Source organism: Ictalurus punctatus, chromosome 25 (assembly GCF_001660625.3).
Source record: "Ictalurus punctatus breed USDA103 chromosome 25, Coco_2.0, whole genome shotgun sequence".
Lineage (NCBI taxonomy): Eukaryota > Metazoa > Chordata > Actinopteri > Siluriformes > Ictaluridae > Ictalurus > Ictalurus punctatus.
The window spans coordinates 2,680,247-2,693,560 of NC_030440.2; the positions used below are offsets into that span (position 1 = coordinate 2,680,247).

The 13,314-nt window shown below is 41.4% G+C and overlaps 1 long non-coding RNA gene across 1 annotated transcript; it reads left to right on the forward strand.

Annotated features, from left to right (window-relative positions):
• The first annotated feature begins 1,502 nt into the window (after positions 1–1,502).
• Positions 1,503–12,460, forward strand: LOC108257565 (uncharacterized). The gene is made up of 5 exons (XR_008393470.1): positions 1,503–1,642; positions 1,820–1,949; positions 9,521–9,607; positions 10,827–10,889; positions 11,827–12,460. It is a non-coding gene; the product is annotated as an uncharacterized LOC108257565 (long non-coding RNA).
• The last annotated feature ends 854 nt before the right edge of the window (positions 12,461–13,314 follow it).

The window sequence follows — 13,314 nt, forward strand, 5'->3', positions numbered from 1 at the left end:
CTGTCTTTTCCGGACAGACTATACTTGCAGCCTGTAACATGCAGTGTTTGATGAACTCACCGTCTTTGAATGGCTTTCCTGCCTTAGAAATCATCTCACTCACCACGTAGCAAGCTTCGACTGCTGCATCACTCTCTTTGCTTGCTTTCTTGAAAAAATCTTGTTGCCTCAGTAGACATGTTTTAAGTTTGGCGACCCGGTCCTCTCGCTCATCTCCCTGGTATTTTGCATACTCCTCAGCATGTCTAGTTGAGTAACGACGTCTAGTGTTATACTCCTTGTGCACCGCAACTTTATCTGTGCATATTAGACACGTTGGAATGCCCCTGTGCTCTACAAAAAGATATTCCGTTTCCTACTTCTCCTGAAATTGTCTGTGCCCATCGCCAACCTTTCTCTTCACGGCAGGTTTTGAAAAAGACATGACTGGATGACAAAAAAACGTATTTGCACTGGGTGACAGTCCCGAAACACGTTTCAAGTGACCAACATTGATAATTCATGTTGTTGTTACGAGCCTGAGCTATGGTAGCCCACAAGTGTTAAAAAATATAAAACGCCCAGGGCTCACGCAGGTGCATGTGAGAAAAAACGCACGGGCCGCACTAACACTAAGGTTTGATTTCAAGTAGGGGGTCACAAAATATCATTCCGCAGGCCGCAATTCGCCCCTGGGCCACGAGTCTGAGACCCCTACTCTAGTCACTTCTAAAGTTTTATTAAAGAATAGTTTCAAACAGGATAACAATTATCAATACGGTCATTAACAATAACTATGATGTAGATCTTCACCACGAAAATCTTGGCAAAGAACAAAAAATTTCACATGCAATATACTTAGTATCGCCCAGACACGTCGGATCCTTAATGTCAGAATCTTTGGTATCCTTGGCAACAAGTTAAACATTGACAGGTTATGGGCTGTCCAAAAGCACAGGATGTTGGCGTAACCCAAAATATAATACTGAGTCCAGCTGTGGCTTCATAATGCCTCAGTGACCTTTAATCAGTCGTATGTCAGCTATAGCATGTAAGAAAACAAGGCTTTTCAGCACTTTGTACCTTTCATATCTCTCATGTAAGCAAAGCAATACAGCATCTTGGTTATTTGAACACTTTCTATTCATTCAGTTGACATGTACGCTAGAGCTTGGCTTAGATCCTGTTTATGTGGGTCAGTAAGTGGTTTTTCAAGAAGTGGGTTATCATCAATATCCTCTACATACATTTTAGTTCTTAAAGTTTTTTGTATTCTTCTGACTTTTCTTATCTGTTTCTGGACATCTCCATGGCACTCCCAAAGTCGATCAGCCATTGCAGATAAAGCAACCTGTTGGGCATTCAGATATCAGAGAATACAGGATCATGTGGTAGCTGTCAGTGATCAGCACTTCCCACTGATTCTTTATTCTTTTCCTACACACACACGTAGCTCAGACCCACACAGGAACAGGCCACTCCTTTACGGTTTCATTTTCACAATAAACTGAGTTGCACTGCAGAGCTGTCGCTTATCTTCCTCCGAGATGGCTGCAGTAACACTGCTCTCATTTTCTCTTTTTTAGCCTTGCAATTTTGTAACGTGTGTTTTGTATTTCTTTTAATAGAGTGCTGGAAAAGAAAAGAAAACCAAAGATGAAAAGTGAGCTACTTTCACTTTCTTTAGTTTAAGAAATTAATTGATATTAAAAATGTAAAGACTGTGAGCTCGTGTTGATTTTGTGTTTCTCAGTGACTTCCTGTAAACCTGCTTTTACTGTTTTTGCATAGCTCTCATGTTTGAGCAGAAAACTTTCATTTCTCTGTGTACTTACAACAGGGGGCTTGGGTTTGAGAGCAAAACCTATTTTGCACACAATGCATTCATCCTCTTCAACAAAGCCACTGAAATAGTCTCTGAATGTTTTGGCGCTGACCCACCGATGGATGTGAAGCAGATACTGGATCAGGTGAGTGGAACTGCTTTAACATACTGGTGTAATGGGGCTTTTAATCTCAGTGTTTAGTGTGATTAAGCTTTGAGAACTGGAAATAAACTAGAGCAGGAGTGTCCAATCTTATCTGGAAAGGGCCGGTGTGGTGCAGGTTTTCATTCTAACCAAGCAGAAGCCACACCTGATTCTATGGAAAACCAAGATCTACTGATTAAACAGGTGGAATCAGGTGTGGCTCCTGCTCAGTTGGAATGAAAACCTGCACTCACACCAGCCCTTTGTAATAATATTCAGCCATTCAGCCAATATATACCCATTTCATTTCCATTTCCAGCTGAAGAAGAGTTAGTGTAACTACCACGGAGTTTATTACCATCACAGCAATTTACAAATAATTACATTTTTATTTATTAAGAATAACACATCACACTTTTGATCAGTGGCGGCTGGTGCTAAAAATTTTGGGGAGGGTGCAAACAAACGGAAAACAATACTCTTAGTAATGTGGGACTGAATGTAATTGTTAAATAGCCATTTAACGTGTGTGTTATGGATCGGGACTGAAAGCGGATGCAGGTGCAGATCAAAGTCTTTATTATACACGTAACTCAATAACCAAAGAAAATGCAATCCTCACAGGAAAACGAGAAACTGGAATCGTGGCATGAATCGAGAGCAGGAATCAAGGCATGGAAACAAACGATACAAACTATATCACCTATCTAACCTATAATACTGAGCGAAGTGCTCAGTAACCATCCATCCATCCATCCATCCATCATGTACTGCTTACTCCTTCTTCAGGGTCACGGGGAAACCTGGAGTCAATCCCAGGGAGCATCGGGCACAAGGCGGGGTACACCCTGGACAGGGTGCCAGTGTGCTCAGTAACCGAGGGGTTTAAATAGTGAACATAATCAAACCAAAACCATGGACACCTGGGGCAAATTAAAGACACTTAAACTAAACCAAATGCTCAAGCAGGAAGCGAGCAAACCAAAACAAAGTCACGTGACCAGTCAGGAGCCGTACCACAGTGCCATCTGCTGGCTGTGGTGTAACAGAACCCCCCTCCAAAGGCGCCTCTCCCGGAGCGCCAAAAACCCCCCTCCAACGGCGGGCCCCTGTGCGAGCTGTCTCATGCTGCCACGGAAAATGAAGCAGCCTCCGTTGGGCAGCAGATGGGCGGAGCAACACCTCCACTGGGGTTGAACGTCAGGGCACCGCCCCCGGCGGCACTGGAACGCTGGGCACCGAACAGGGCGGCACTGGGACGCAGGGCGCTGTCCTTGGCAGGGCTGGAGCTGAGGACAGCCGGGCAGCACAGTGGGGGGGCATCTCAGCTGGGCTGGACAGTGGGACAGCCTCCTCCGCTGGGCTGGACAGCAAGACAGCTTCCTCGGCTGTTCAGGGCAGCGGGTTGACCTCCTCAGCTAGGCTGGACAGCAGGACGGCTTCCTCGGCTGTGCAGGGCAGTGGGACGACCTCCTCAGCTGGGCTGGAGAGCAGGATAGCTTACTCAGCTGTGCAGGGTGGCGGGACGACCTCTCCGGCTGTGCAGGGCAGCGGGACGGCTTCTTCGGCCGGCAGGAGCTCCACCGCCGAGACCTCCCCGTAGGCCTCAAGCTGTAGCTCTGAGGTCCCTATGTTGACCTCAGGCGGGAGCTCCACAGCTGAGACCTCCCCGTAGGCCTCAAGCTGTAGCTCTGAGGTCGCCATGTTAACCTCAGGCCGGAGCTCCACAGCTGAGACCTCTGCTGTTGTCGTTGCCCCCCCAAAAAAAAAAGTTCTGGACCAGCCTTCACCTCTAGACTGGGCCCCGTGGTGCAATTCCCCTGCAGTGGGAAGCTCCAGGAGTTCGGGTAAATTTGCTGGCTGTATGGCGTCGTACAGTATAACTCCCCTGCCCTGGGAAGCCCCAGGAGTTTGGGTAGCTTTGCTGGCTACATGACGTTGTATAACTCCCCTGCAGTGGCAAGCCCCAGGAGTTTGAGTGGCTCTGCCGGCTGCGTTGCATGGCGTAGTTCTCCGGCCACGGGGACAGGGTAAATTGCACGGGTGGCGACGTGGCGCATTGGCCGGCTTGCTGCAGCAGCTCTTGTTGCGTTATAAGGCGATCGAGCCGAGCAAGTTCCTCGTTGATCGGTTTGCTCTGTTCCCAGTACGAAATATTGCTACACGGGAATATACGGGAACATGCTATAGGGAGGATACAGTCTACCACTTCTTGTGCTCGTCTTGGACTTATCCAGTTTTAAACTGAGTCCATCTGTCCAAGTCGAGACTTTCTGTAATATATCCGGATGTAGTGGACAGGTGTGATAAGTGTCATGGCTCTCCCTGTCATCTTGGCCATATGTTTTTCTTCTGCCCTGATCTCCATGGTTTTTGGTCCGGTTTCTTTACCATCATGTCCACTATTCTCTGGGTAGATTTAAAACGTTGTCCATTGATTGCTGTATTTGGGATTCCTGATGTCTCAGTTCCATTGAGCTCAATAAAAAAGGATGTTATCGCTTTCACATTCCTTATAGCAACATGTTCCCTACTGTAGCAATGGAAGTCTGCTAAATATTCATCTATCTCCCAGTGGCTAAAGGACGTGATGTTTTTTTTTAAAACTCGAGAAAATAAGCTGTACGATGAGGGGTTGTACTGACAAATTTTTTTTGATAAATGGCAACCTTGTTATCGGGGTAAAAATGTTGATTTTGTATTGTATTCTGAAAAGTGTCTGAGAATCAATAAAAAAAATTGTTACGGCAAAAAAAGAAGAAGCGGAAACTCCTCTGTTCTGAAGAAGTTTTTGATCTTTACTTGTCTCATATAATAGTCTTTACTTTTTCCTCAAGATTCTGCACAGCATCCTATTCTTAGGAAGAACACATTCAAAGTACCGTGAAAAAGCCCTCTTTAATCAAATAGAATTATTAGGCACAGTGAAGGAAAATTTCCCAAATGTATTCATGAATTACAAAACCCACGTGGCTATCCGGACACCGTTCTCCTTCTTCCTGGAACTGGTTAGTGAAACATGATAAAATTATACTTTTATTTCCCTCAGTATTTCAGTGCAGTTTGTAATGTTTACTCTTTTCTCCCAGCTCACAAAATGCTACGGCCATAAAGAAGAAGACAGTGTAAAGGAAAAGCTGTCAGAAATATTAAAAGGTTGCAAAAAATCTGGTGGACGTTACACTTTGATTTCCACCGTAATAGGAATCTGTGAGGTCAGTGGGTCCCGATATTATGGAGGGTCTCTCTCTTGTGGAAATTCCATTGCAAAAAAATTCATGACTGCTGTATCCTGTATGAGAGTTTGGCATCCGAAAGTTGCCTCGGCCGTGATGTCTATGTTTCCAGACAGCGCTGGAGAAATACATAGTATTAAACTTCCAGATACTGTAACGTGTAGAGCGTATGCAATGGAGGACCTGGAGAAGCTGAAACCACCTTGCAAGACTTGTAATCAGCTTTATTCTCTGTGTGATCACACAGAACATTCAAATAAACCTGGTAACTGTGCGGAGACCGAGGCTATCAGCAACCTACTGAAAGAAGAAGAGAGTTTGTCTGATCAGACCACCATCTCTGGAGGAGTCTATGATCAGAAGGAAATTAAAAAAAAGATGGAAGACTATATTGAGAGCCATATCAAAAAACAGGGTACCCCCTGGACAGGGTACCAATTGTTTAATATTTATGACTGTCCATAACGTAGTCTTGGTTTCATGTCCTGTTTCAGTTCCTTGCTTAGTATCCAGTCTCGTGTTTAAGGAAAAGGATGGCATTTTTACAACATATATCAATTTGTAGAACGTAATTTTATTATCTTGAAATCCTGTGGAACTTTCAGGAATGTTTTCAAACTTTTTTTTATATATTTCTGAGAAACAAAAGCATTAGTACTGTTGCTGGGGGGAAAAACGCTTGTAATTTATCTGTTTATTGGAGCCCTCTGATAATTTTTTTTTTGTAATTGTAAAGTTTTGTAATTTGTTAGTTTTAATTCTATTGAAAACATTGCAACATTACGACAGGGTTTCAAGGTTCACTGTGAGTTTAACTGTAATTGTAGTCATTATCTAATTTAAAAAACAAACAAAAGGAGATAATCACATTAAACATTGTGAATGATTTGAGGAAAATAATACTCTTTTTATACCCAATCATGTTACTGATCTGTTGCCAATTAACCTAATTAGTTGCAAAATGTTCCTCCAGCAACACATACTTTTCCAGGATTTTGTTGCCCCGTCCCAACTTTCCCCAACAATTCATTATGACAATTGTGTTGGTAAACGTCCATTTCAGTCCGTCCAGGGCTCCCTGGGCCTGAGCGGACCAGACGAGGCACCGAGGTTTCCCCTTAAGGCAGGATATCAGGGGCTGTGCGATCTTTAAATCACGGATGAACCACCGATAAAAGTAAGCCCAGGAAGCACTGCAGCTCCTTGACAGTTCGGGGTGTGGGCCACTCCACCACCGCCCTCACCTTGCTTTGGTCCATGGCGACCCCCTCCGGACTGATGACATACCCCAGGAACGTGATGGTGGCTCCAGGGCATAATCCACCACGCCGCGGGGGCCCTGGGCAATCGTGAGGAGCTCGTGCCCAGTCTCCCAGCCGTCTGGGGAATGATCGAATGATCGCGTTGGAAGCGCGCGAGGAACTCCATGAGCGAGGGTCTGACCACACCTCGCGCCCACTCTACCGTGGTCCACTCCAGGGCGCATCCGGAGAGTAGCTCGATGAAGTGTGCCAACTGGCGCGCCTCTGGCATCTCCGGATTGTTTTCAAAGAATAAATTGCACTGCAGCATGAAACCCTTACATCATTCGGGCTCGCCTGCTTAGCGCTCTGGTGTCGGCATGGGCGGGTAGTGCACCACCGGTGGGGCTGGTGTGAGTGCTGCGTGCGCAGTTAGAGCATGCGTGCGGGGAGAAGCGGGAAGAAAGCCGGCAGCAGCGGGGGCCACGGGTTGCCCCTTGGAGACGCTCCAGTTGTTTCGTGAGGCGTTCAATCTGTTCGCGTTGCGCGCTTATCGGAAATTGACCTTGTTCCTGACTAACATGTGCCCAATCCAGGCCGCCCGCTGCCTCCATGATAGGCGAAGTAAACTGTTATGTTACCAGGTGGGAGGCAAGTGCGGGCCGAGCACTGACAGACAGGAGAGCGAAGCGCAAAGCGCACAATCTGATGCAAACAACATAATACAAATCGTTATCCGTGAATCGTAGTCGTCAACGAGGCTGAAGTTCTTAACCCTTATAAATCCAACTAGAAGTAGTGAGCGTGGTAACTTGCAAGCGTTTGAGAAAACCTTAGTGTTACTTCGTGCCACGTTGTTGTTACCAAGGTCTTATATAACCTTGGGCGGTGCACAGGTGTTTGCACTCTGTATTCTGGCGAACTTGAGTGTGGGTGTAGCTGGGATATGTAGTCCGCGCCGGCACGGTGGCTGCGAATTCGCCGTGGCGTAACAAATTTATGCAAAACTACAGTCTGAAAAGATATGTCTTCAATTAAAATGCTAAATTTAGATAAAAATTCAATATGATGTTGTATTAAAGAAAAGCAGAGTTGAGCGCTTACATTTACTACATAGCGTTTGTGAATGAGAGAACTAAGATGTTCTGTGTCATAACAGTATCCTGTCGTATAGGATTGACTGAGAAAAAACCCTGTGATTTTTGAAGATAGTTTACACGCTAAAGTAATACAGCTGCTTAGATCTACTGCTTGTGGGATGTTAAGATGAGCAGAAATGACTCCAGTGACAGAAATGACTAGGCTACAGAGAAAGCATGTAATAAGAAGCATGGCTTTTTCCAATTAAACTCCAACCAAATTACATCAAAATTTAAACATTCTAAGTTTAAAAACAAGTTAGCTTAGCTTACCTCTTCTCTCGTTCTCTTGAGAGAAAAGTGGGATTCGTCTCAGTCATCTTTTTTTTGAGGTAGGCCGATGAATTTAGCAACTGACAAATAAATGTCTCTCATGGTCTCCAGTCAGTTTTCAGAAACCTGTGCCACTCTCCCTCTCTAGGAAATGGTGAGAAACAACACTGCTAGCATTCACCTCTTTGTATACTAATGGGTTTGCTTTGCAGCTAAATCAACTATGACAAAAGAATGAAGTTCTCTGATTTAATTTAGTATTTCATGGTATTTGCACATTAATAAGATTAAAATTGAATCCAAACAATTATCCAGTTAAACAATCCAAAATTAGTCAGTGATGGACTTTAACATGAAAATGATACAAAACAGCTGGATTTTACATGGGATGGGAGGAGATTGTCCTTCTTTTTATATAAAATAATAATCAGTGGATTTGCACTAATGTGTATGAAATTAATTTTCAGTTTCAGTCAAACCCACCCTTCCACACACTCACCGACTTCCAGTGAAGCCATGCATCAATTAATTCCTATGAACAGGGCATTAAGCAAACTCCATTCAAAGGAGAAACTGTACTTTAAAAATTAAAATAGCAAAAAAAAAGCATTTTCGGTGTTCGGCCGAATAAGTGAAAAGGCTGAATAAATTTGAACGAACAATGACGTGTTTGATGACGCGACCAAATAGCCTAGCAACCAGAATGAGCCGCACAAAGCTTTAATTGCAGTAAACATGTTGGCAGTGTGGAAGCATTTTAAAGTGTCAGAGAAAGATGTAAGAAGGGCCGTTAAAGAAGTACGCATATGCCTAGGACAATTATTCATTAGTTGTGGGTCCATCCACTTTTTTACACTCTTGTCGATGCACTTTTTTGTTGTAGGCTGCAGAGTGTTCTAAGGCTGCACGATTATGGCTAAAATGATAATCCCGATTATTTTTATCAATATTGAGATGTCGATTATTTGTTGGTGATGACCTTTTTTGACCTGGACCTGACACAATAAATACGATTGATAATGATATTGACCTTTGACCTCTACATAGAGAGTAATAATATGTATCTTTTGGACCTTTGACCTAGACCTGTCAAAAATAAGGTTACAATATATACCAACTATTCCTCTCTCTAATGTTTGATAATGAGCCCATAAGCTGGAACTGATATGTTAGGAGTAGCAAAAACCTGAAAGTCTACAGGATGGTTGGCTTCAAAGACTGGAGTTTAAAAAAAAAAAAATAAAAATCCTGGTCTTAAGCACTCATTGGAAATGGACACCTTGTTAAATACTAAAATCCGACAGCAGTTAAATTATAAAGATTTGCATCTCTTCACCATGGATAGCAGATTAGCACCAGAATCCCAGGAATAAAGCGATGTTGAAGAGAATGGTATGTTTTAACAATGATCAAACATGATCTCCAAAATTTTTTATGTAAAATCATCAAATGTATGATGACTGACATCAGTGCAGTTATTGTTTCTTATGCTGTCTTACAATAATTAGACCTCAGCTGTATGGCTGGGCCCAATGATGCTGTACCTACTGGTAGTGGAAAAGTGGAAATGATGCAGATGTTGACAGTGGTATGTTAGGAATTGTAGTCGCAGCATGCAGTTTTAAACCTCCTATTTAACATTTGTACATTTGCAAATGATGAAATGTCTCTTTGTATTCCAGAGGCGCAGTTAGGGTCAAGTGTGCAAAAAAAGCGAGGACGCCACCACCACTGTACTTCCCCTGTTCCAGATAGTGAGTCAGATAATGGTATGTTGTAAAATAATTTTGTCTGTTTATCATTCATTAAAAGGGCCTGGAATAGTTTCTTATACACAGTCAGCTTATAATATACAATCATTGTCCACTTAAATAGCAACACCTGTTCATGTATGCAGTTATCTAATCAGTGCCAGCAGCACAGTGCATAAAATTATGCAGATACAGGTCAAGAGTTACAGTTAATGTTCATATCAAACACCAGAATGGAGAAAAGTCTGATTTCTGTGACTTTAACCATGGCATGTTTGTTGGTGCTGGTCTGGTTTGAGTTTTTCAGAAACTGCTGATCTCATGGGATTTTCACACATGGCAGTCTCTAGAGTTTACACAGAATGGTGCGAAAACCAAAAAACATCCTGTCAGCAGAGGGCCTACATGCTGAAACACCATGTTGATGAGAGAGATCAGAGGAGAATGAGCAGACTGGTTTGAGCTGACAGGAAATCTGTAGTAACTCAATGACTGTTTACAACTGTTGGGAGCAGAAAAGCATCTCATAATGCACAACACATCAAACATTGAGGTGGATGAGCTACATCAGCAGTAGACTACATCAGGTTCCACACCTGTCAGACAAGAACAGGAGTCTGAGGCTGTTGGGGGCACAGACCCCCCCCAAACTGCGCAGTTGAAGAAAGGAAAAAGACCAGTGATTTTTTCTCTAATCTTCAATTGTCCAGTTTGGGTGAGTCTGTGCCCCTGATAGCCTCAGATTCCTGTTCTTGTCTGACAGGTGTGGAACCTGATGTAGTCTACTGTTGTTGTAGTTCATCCACCTCAATGTTTCAGGTTCTGGACAAGCTGAGATGCTTTTCTGGTCATTTTCCTCTGACCTCTCTCATCAACACGGCGTTTCCACCAACAGAACTGTTGCTTACGCAATGTTTTTTGTTTTCCACACGATTCTGTGTGAACTCTAGATTCTGAAATACTCAAATCAGACAATTTGGTACCAACAACCATGCTATGGTTAAAGTCACAGAGATGACGCTTTTTAACTCATTCTGGTGTTTGATGTGAACATTAACTGAAGCTCTTGAACTGTATCTGCATGATTTTATGCACTGTGCTGCTGCCATGTGATTAACAATTGGATAACTGTATAAATGTGAGGTGTACAGGTGTTCCTATTAAAGATATTTTTAGTGATTCTAATTCAGCAAACTGCTATTTTAAACTAGATTGTTTCTAATTCAATATTTTATAGATGACAGAGAAAAGGACAGAAGAACAAAAAAGAATACAGCTTCCCCAGAATCCACATTTAGAGGTATGTTTTAATGCTCTGATGTGCCCTTATGCTCTATGGGTCCTAAAAACTTTTTCCCCTGAAATTACATTTTGCTCATTTAATGCCTCAATAGGTCTAAATTTGAATATAGATCAATCTGGAATTATATTTTATACAGGACATTACATCTTATATGTGTTCAGAATGGGCGAGTCATCTTTTTTTAGCCAGAGTAAGCTGATCTGTGGTAAAAATTTGTGTTTTTGCACTTGTTCTGTAGCTAGAGCTGTGTATTCTATGCCTTGGTGTCACATTAGCCAAGAGCTATCAGGGAAACCAAGTCAATACAAATTATAGTTTGCATACTGAACTTTTTTAAACCATAAAATTCCAGTAACCACACATATTAACTACATACTAACCGAATTTCCGTAAAAATTTGGATTTTTCTCTAGAATGCAATAAAAACAAAAATCTGATTTGTCAAATCTCTTCAAACTTAAATTAACTGACAAGAGTACAAAGAAAAGAAATATTCTATCAACTTTTCAGTCTTATTTAGCTTTCCCAACTTTTTTGAGTGTGTTGAAATCATTAAATTCTAAATTTGTTTATATTTACAAAACACAATTAAGTTGGTCAGCGAAAACACTGAATATATTTTCTTTGTACTTTTGTCAGTTAATTATAGTTTCAAGAGACTTGGTGAAAGGAAATTCTCTTATATCATGTACCCTCTTATATTATGAACTGCTATCAAATACCTATGATGAAGGTAATCATTTAATTACCTTGTATTCATTTAATTACCTCTTTGAATAAGCTGATCAATTGCTATCCTTGATTATATTATTATGTATTTTCGTGTCAATATGACACAGGACTTATTTTGTATTATGACTATGTGCTGTGTGTTCTGTTTAAATCTGTCTGACACCTGGACTTACTTAAACAGTTGTATGCTTTATTTCTGCAGATCCAAATAATGATCCACCACAAAACAAGAAAAAAAAAAAACATGGAGTGAAGAAGAAAAAGAGGCGGTACTTGAGCAAATACTTGACTCTCAGTAGGATACCAGTCAAAAAAGAGTGTGATTGATGTCTTGCATCTGAACCAAACCTAAAAAAAAGATCATGGACGGATGTAAAAAAATTCATATCCAATTCTATACAGACTAAGAAAAACAAAGTACTCAGGCAGAGCAAATATTAGAACAATAGAGGTAAAATTAGCTCTTGTTCTGACATACTAAATGTTAATGTTCTGACAGCAAAAGTGCTAATGTTAAGAGCTAAAATGTACTGCTAAATATTAAAATTTTTCTTTTCATTTTTGATGCATATTCTCATAGTGGCCTTTTCAGTTTTTATGCAATGGAAAGTTGCTGTAATTTTAAAACTTTGCACCAAATGTGTTCATTTGCACTACAGAGATGGCATCATGGCCTTTTAAGTTCCTTTGTTACAGATATGCTAATATTTTTGCACTATGAGTTAAATTAGTGCCAAAGAGTTGGATCATGGTCATATTGTCTATTTGCCCTGAATTTCTTTGCAAGAAAATGCACAAATTTTACTCCTGTACTTTTCAGACTAAAATGGAACTGCCTAATTCTGTTCAGTACGTTCAATTTGGTTTTACCCAAGTACATGTCTTGAAAAAATTAAACTGCTGCTCTCCAACAACCACATCTGTAGTATGTATGATTACCATAGACAAGAATGTGTGATAAGGGAATTCAAAACTTTAGTCCAAATTTATAGATAATGGCAAGTCTAAAGGCAGCTATTGAACAGAAAAAAAACCTTGTTGGACTGCTGGATACACCCTCAAGAAAGTCAGCAAGACTATGATAGGTAAGAGTCTCATGAACAAAGACATTGAGGCAAGACAGAAGGCCAAAAATTTCATCAGGTTACTTGACTCAGACTGGAACACATTTATCTCAAGGTTTACTAGAACCAACTTTGAACAAAAGATAAACAATTTGTCTCAATTTGTAAAAAAGCAAAACAGAAAACAAACAAACAAACAAACAAACAAACAAACAAACAAAAAAACCCCAGTTGTTTTACACAAACATTTATTGTTGTAGTTCAACAGCTGCTTTTAGACATCTGTTCATTTTTTGTCATTTGAAATATGCTGCTAAATAATGATTTACCATTTATTTTTATTTTCAATTTCTCAGCAATGGTTGCTACCTATAAACAACTAGGGGTGGCTATGTGGGTGTATAATCAATCGGTACTCCCAAATGGTCCCCAAACATTTCCTGGACACAGACTACGTTTACACGGACAGCAGTAATCAAATTATCGACCTTATTCTGAATAAGACGTATACTATTGTGATTAAGGTGTTTACATGAGTCACTTTTAGAATATTGCTCTCATGTTCCCGTTTTACATGTCATAGAACATAGATCGATTAACAGCACACGTCACTACGTCCCCGCGCA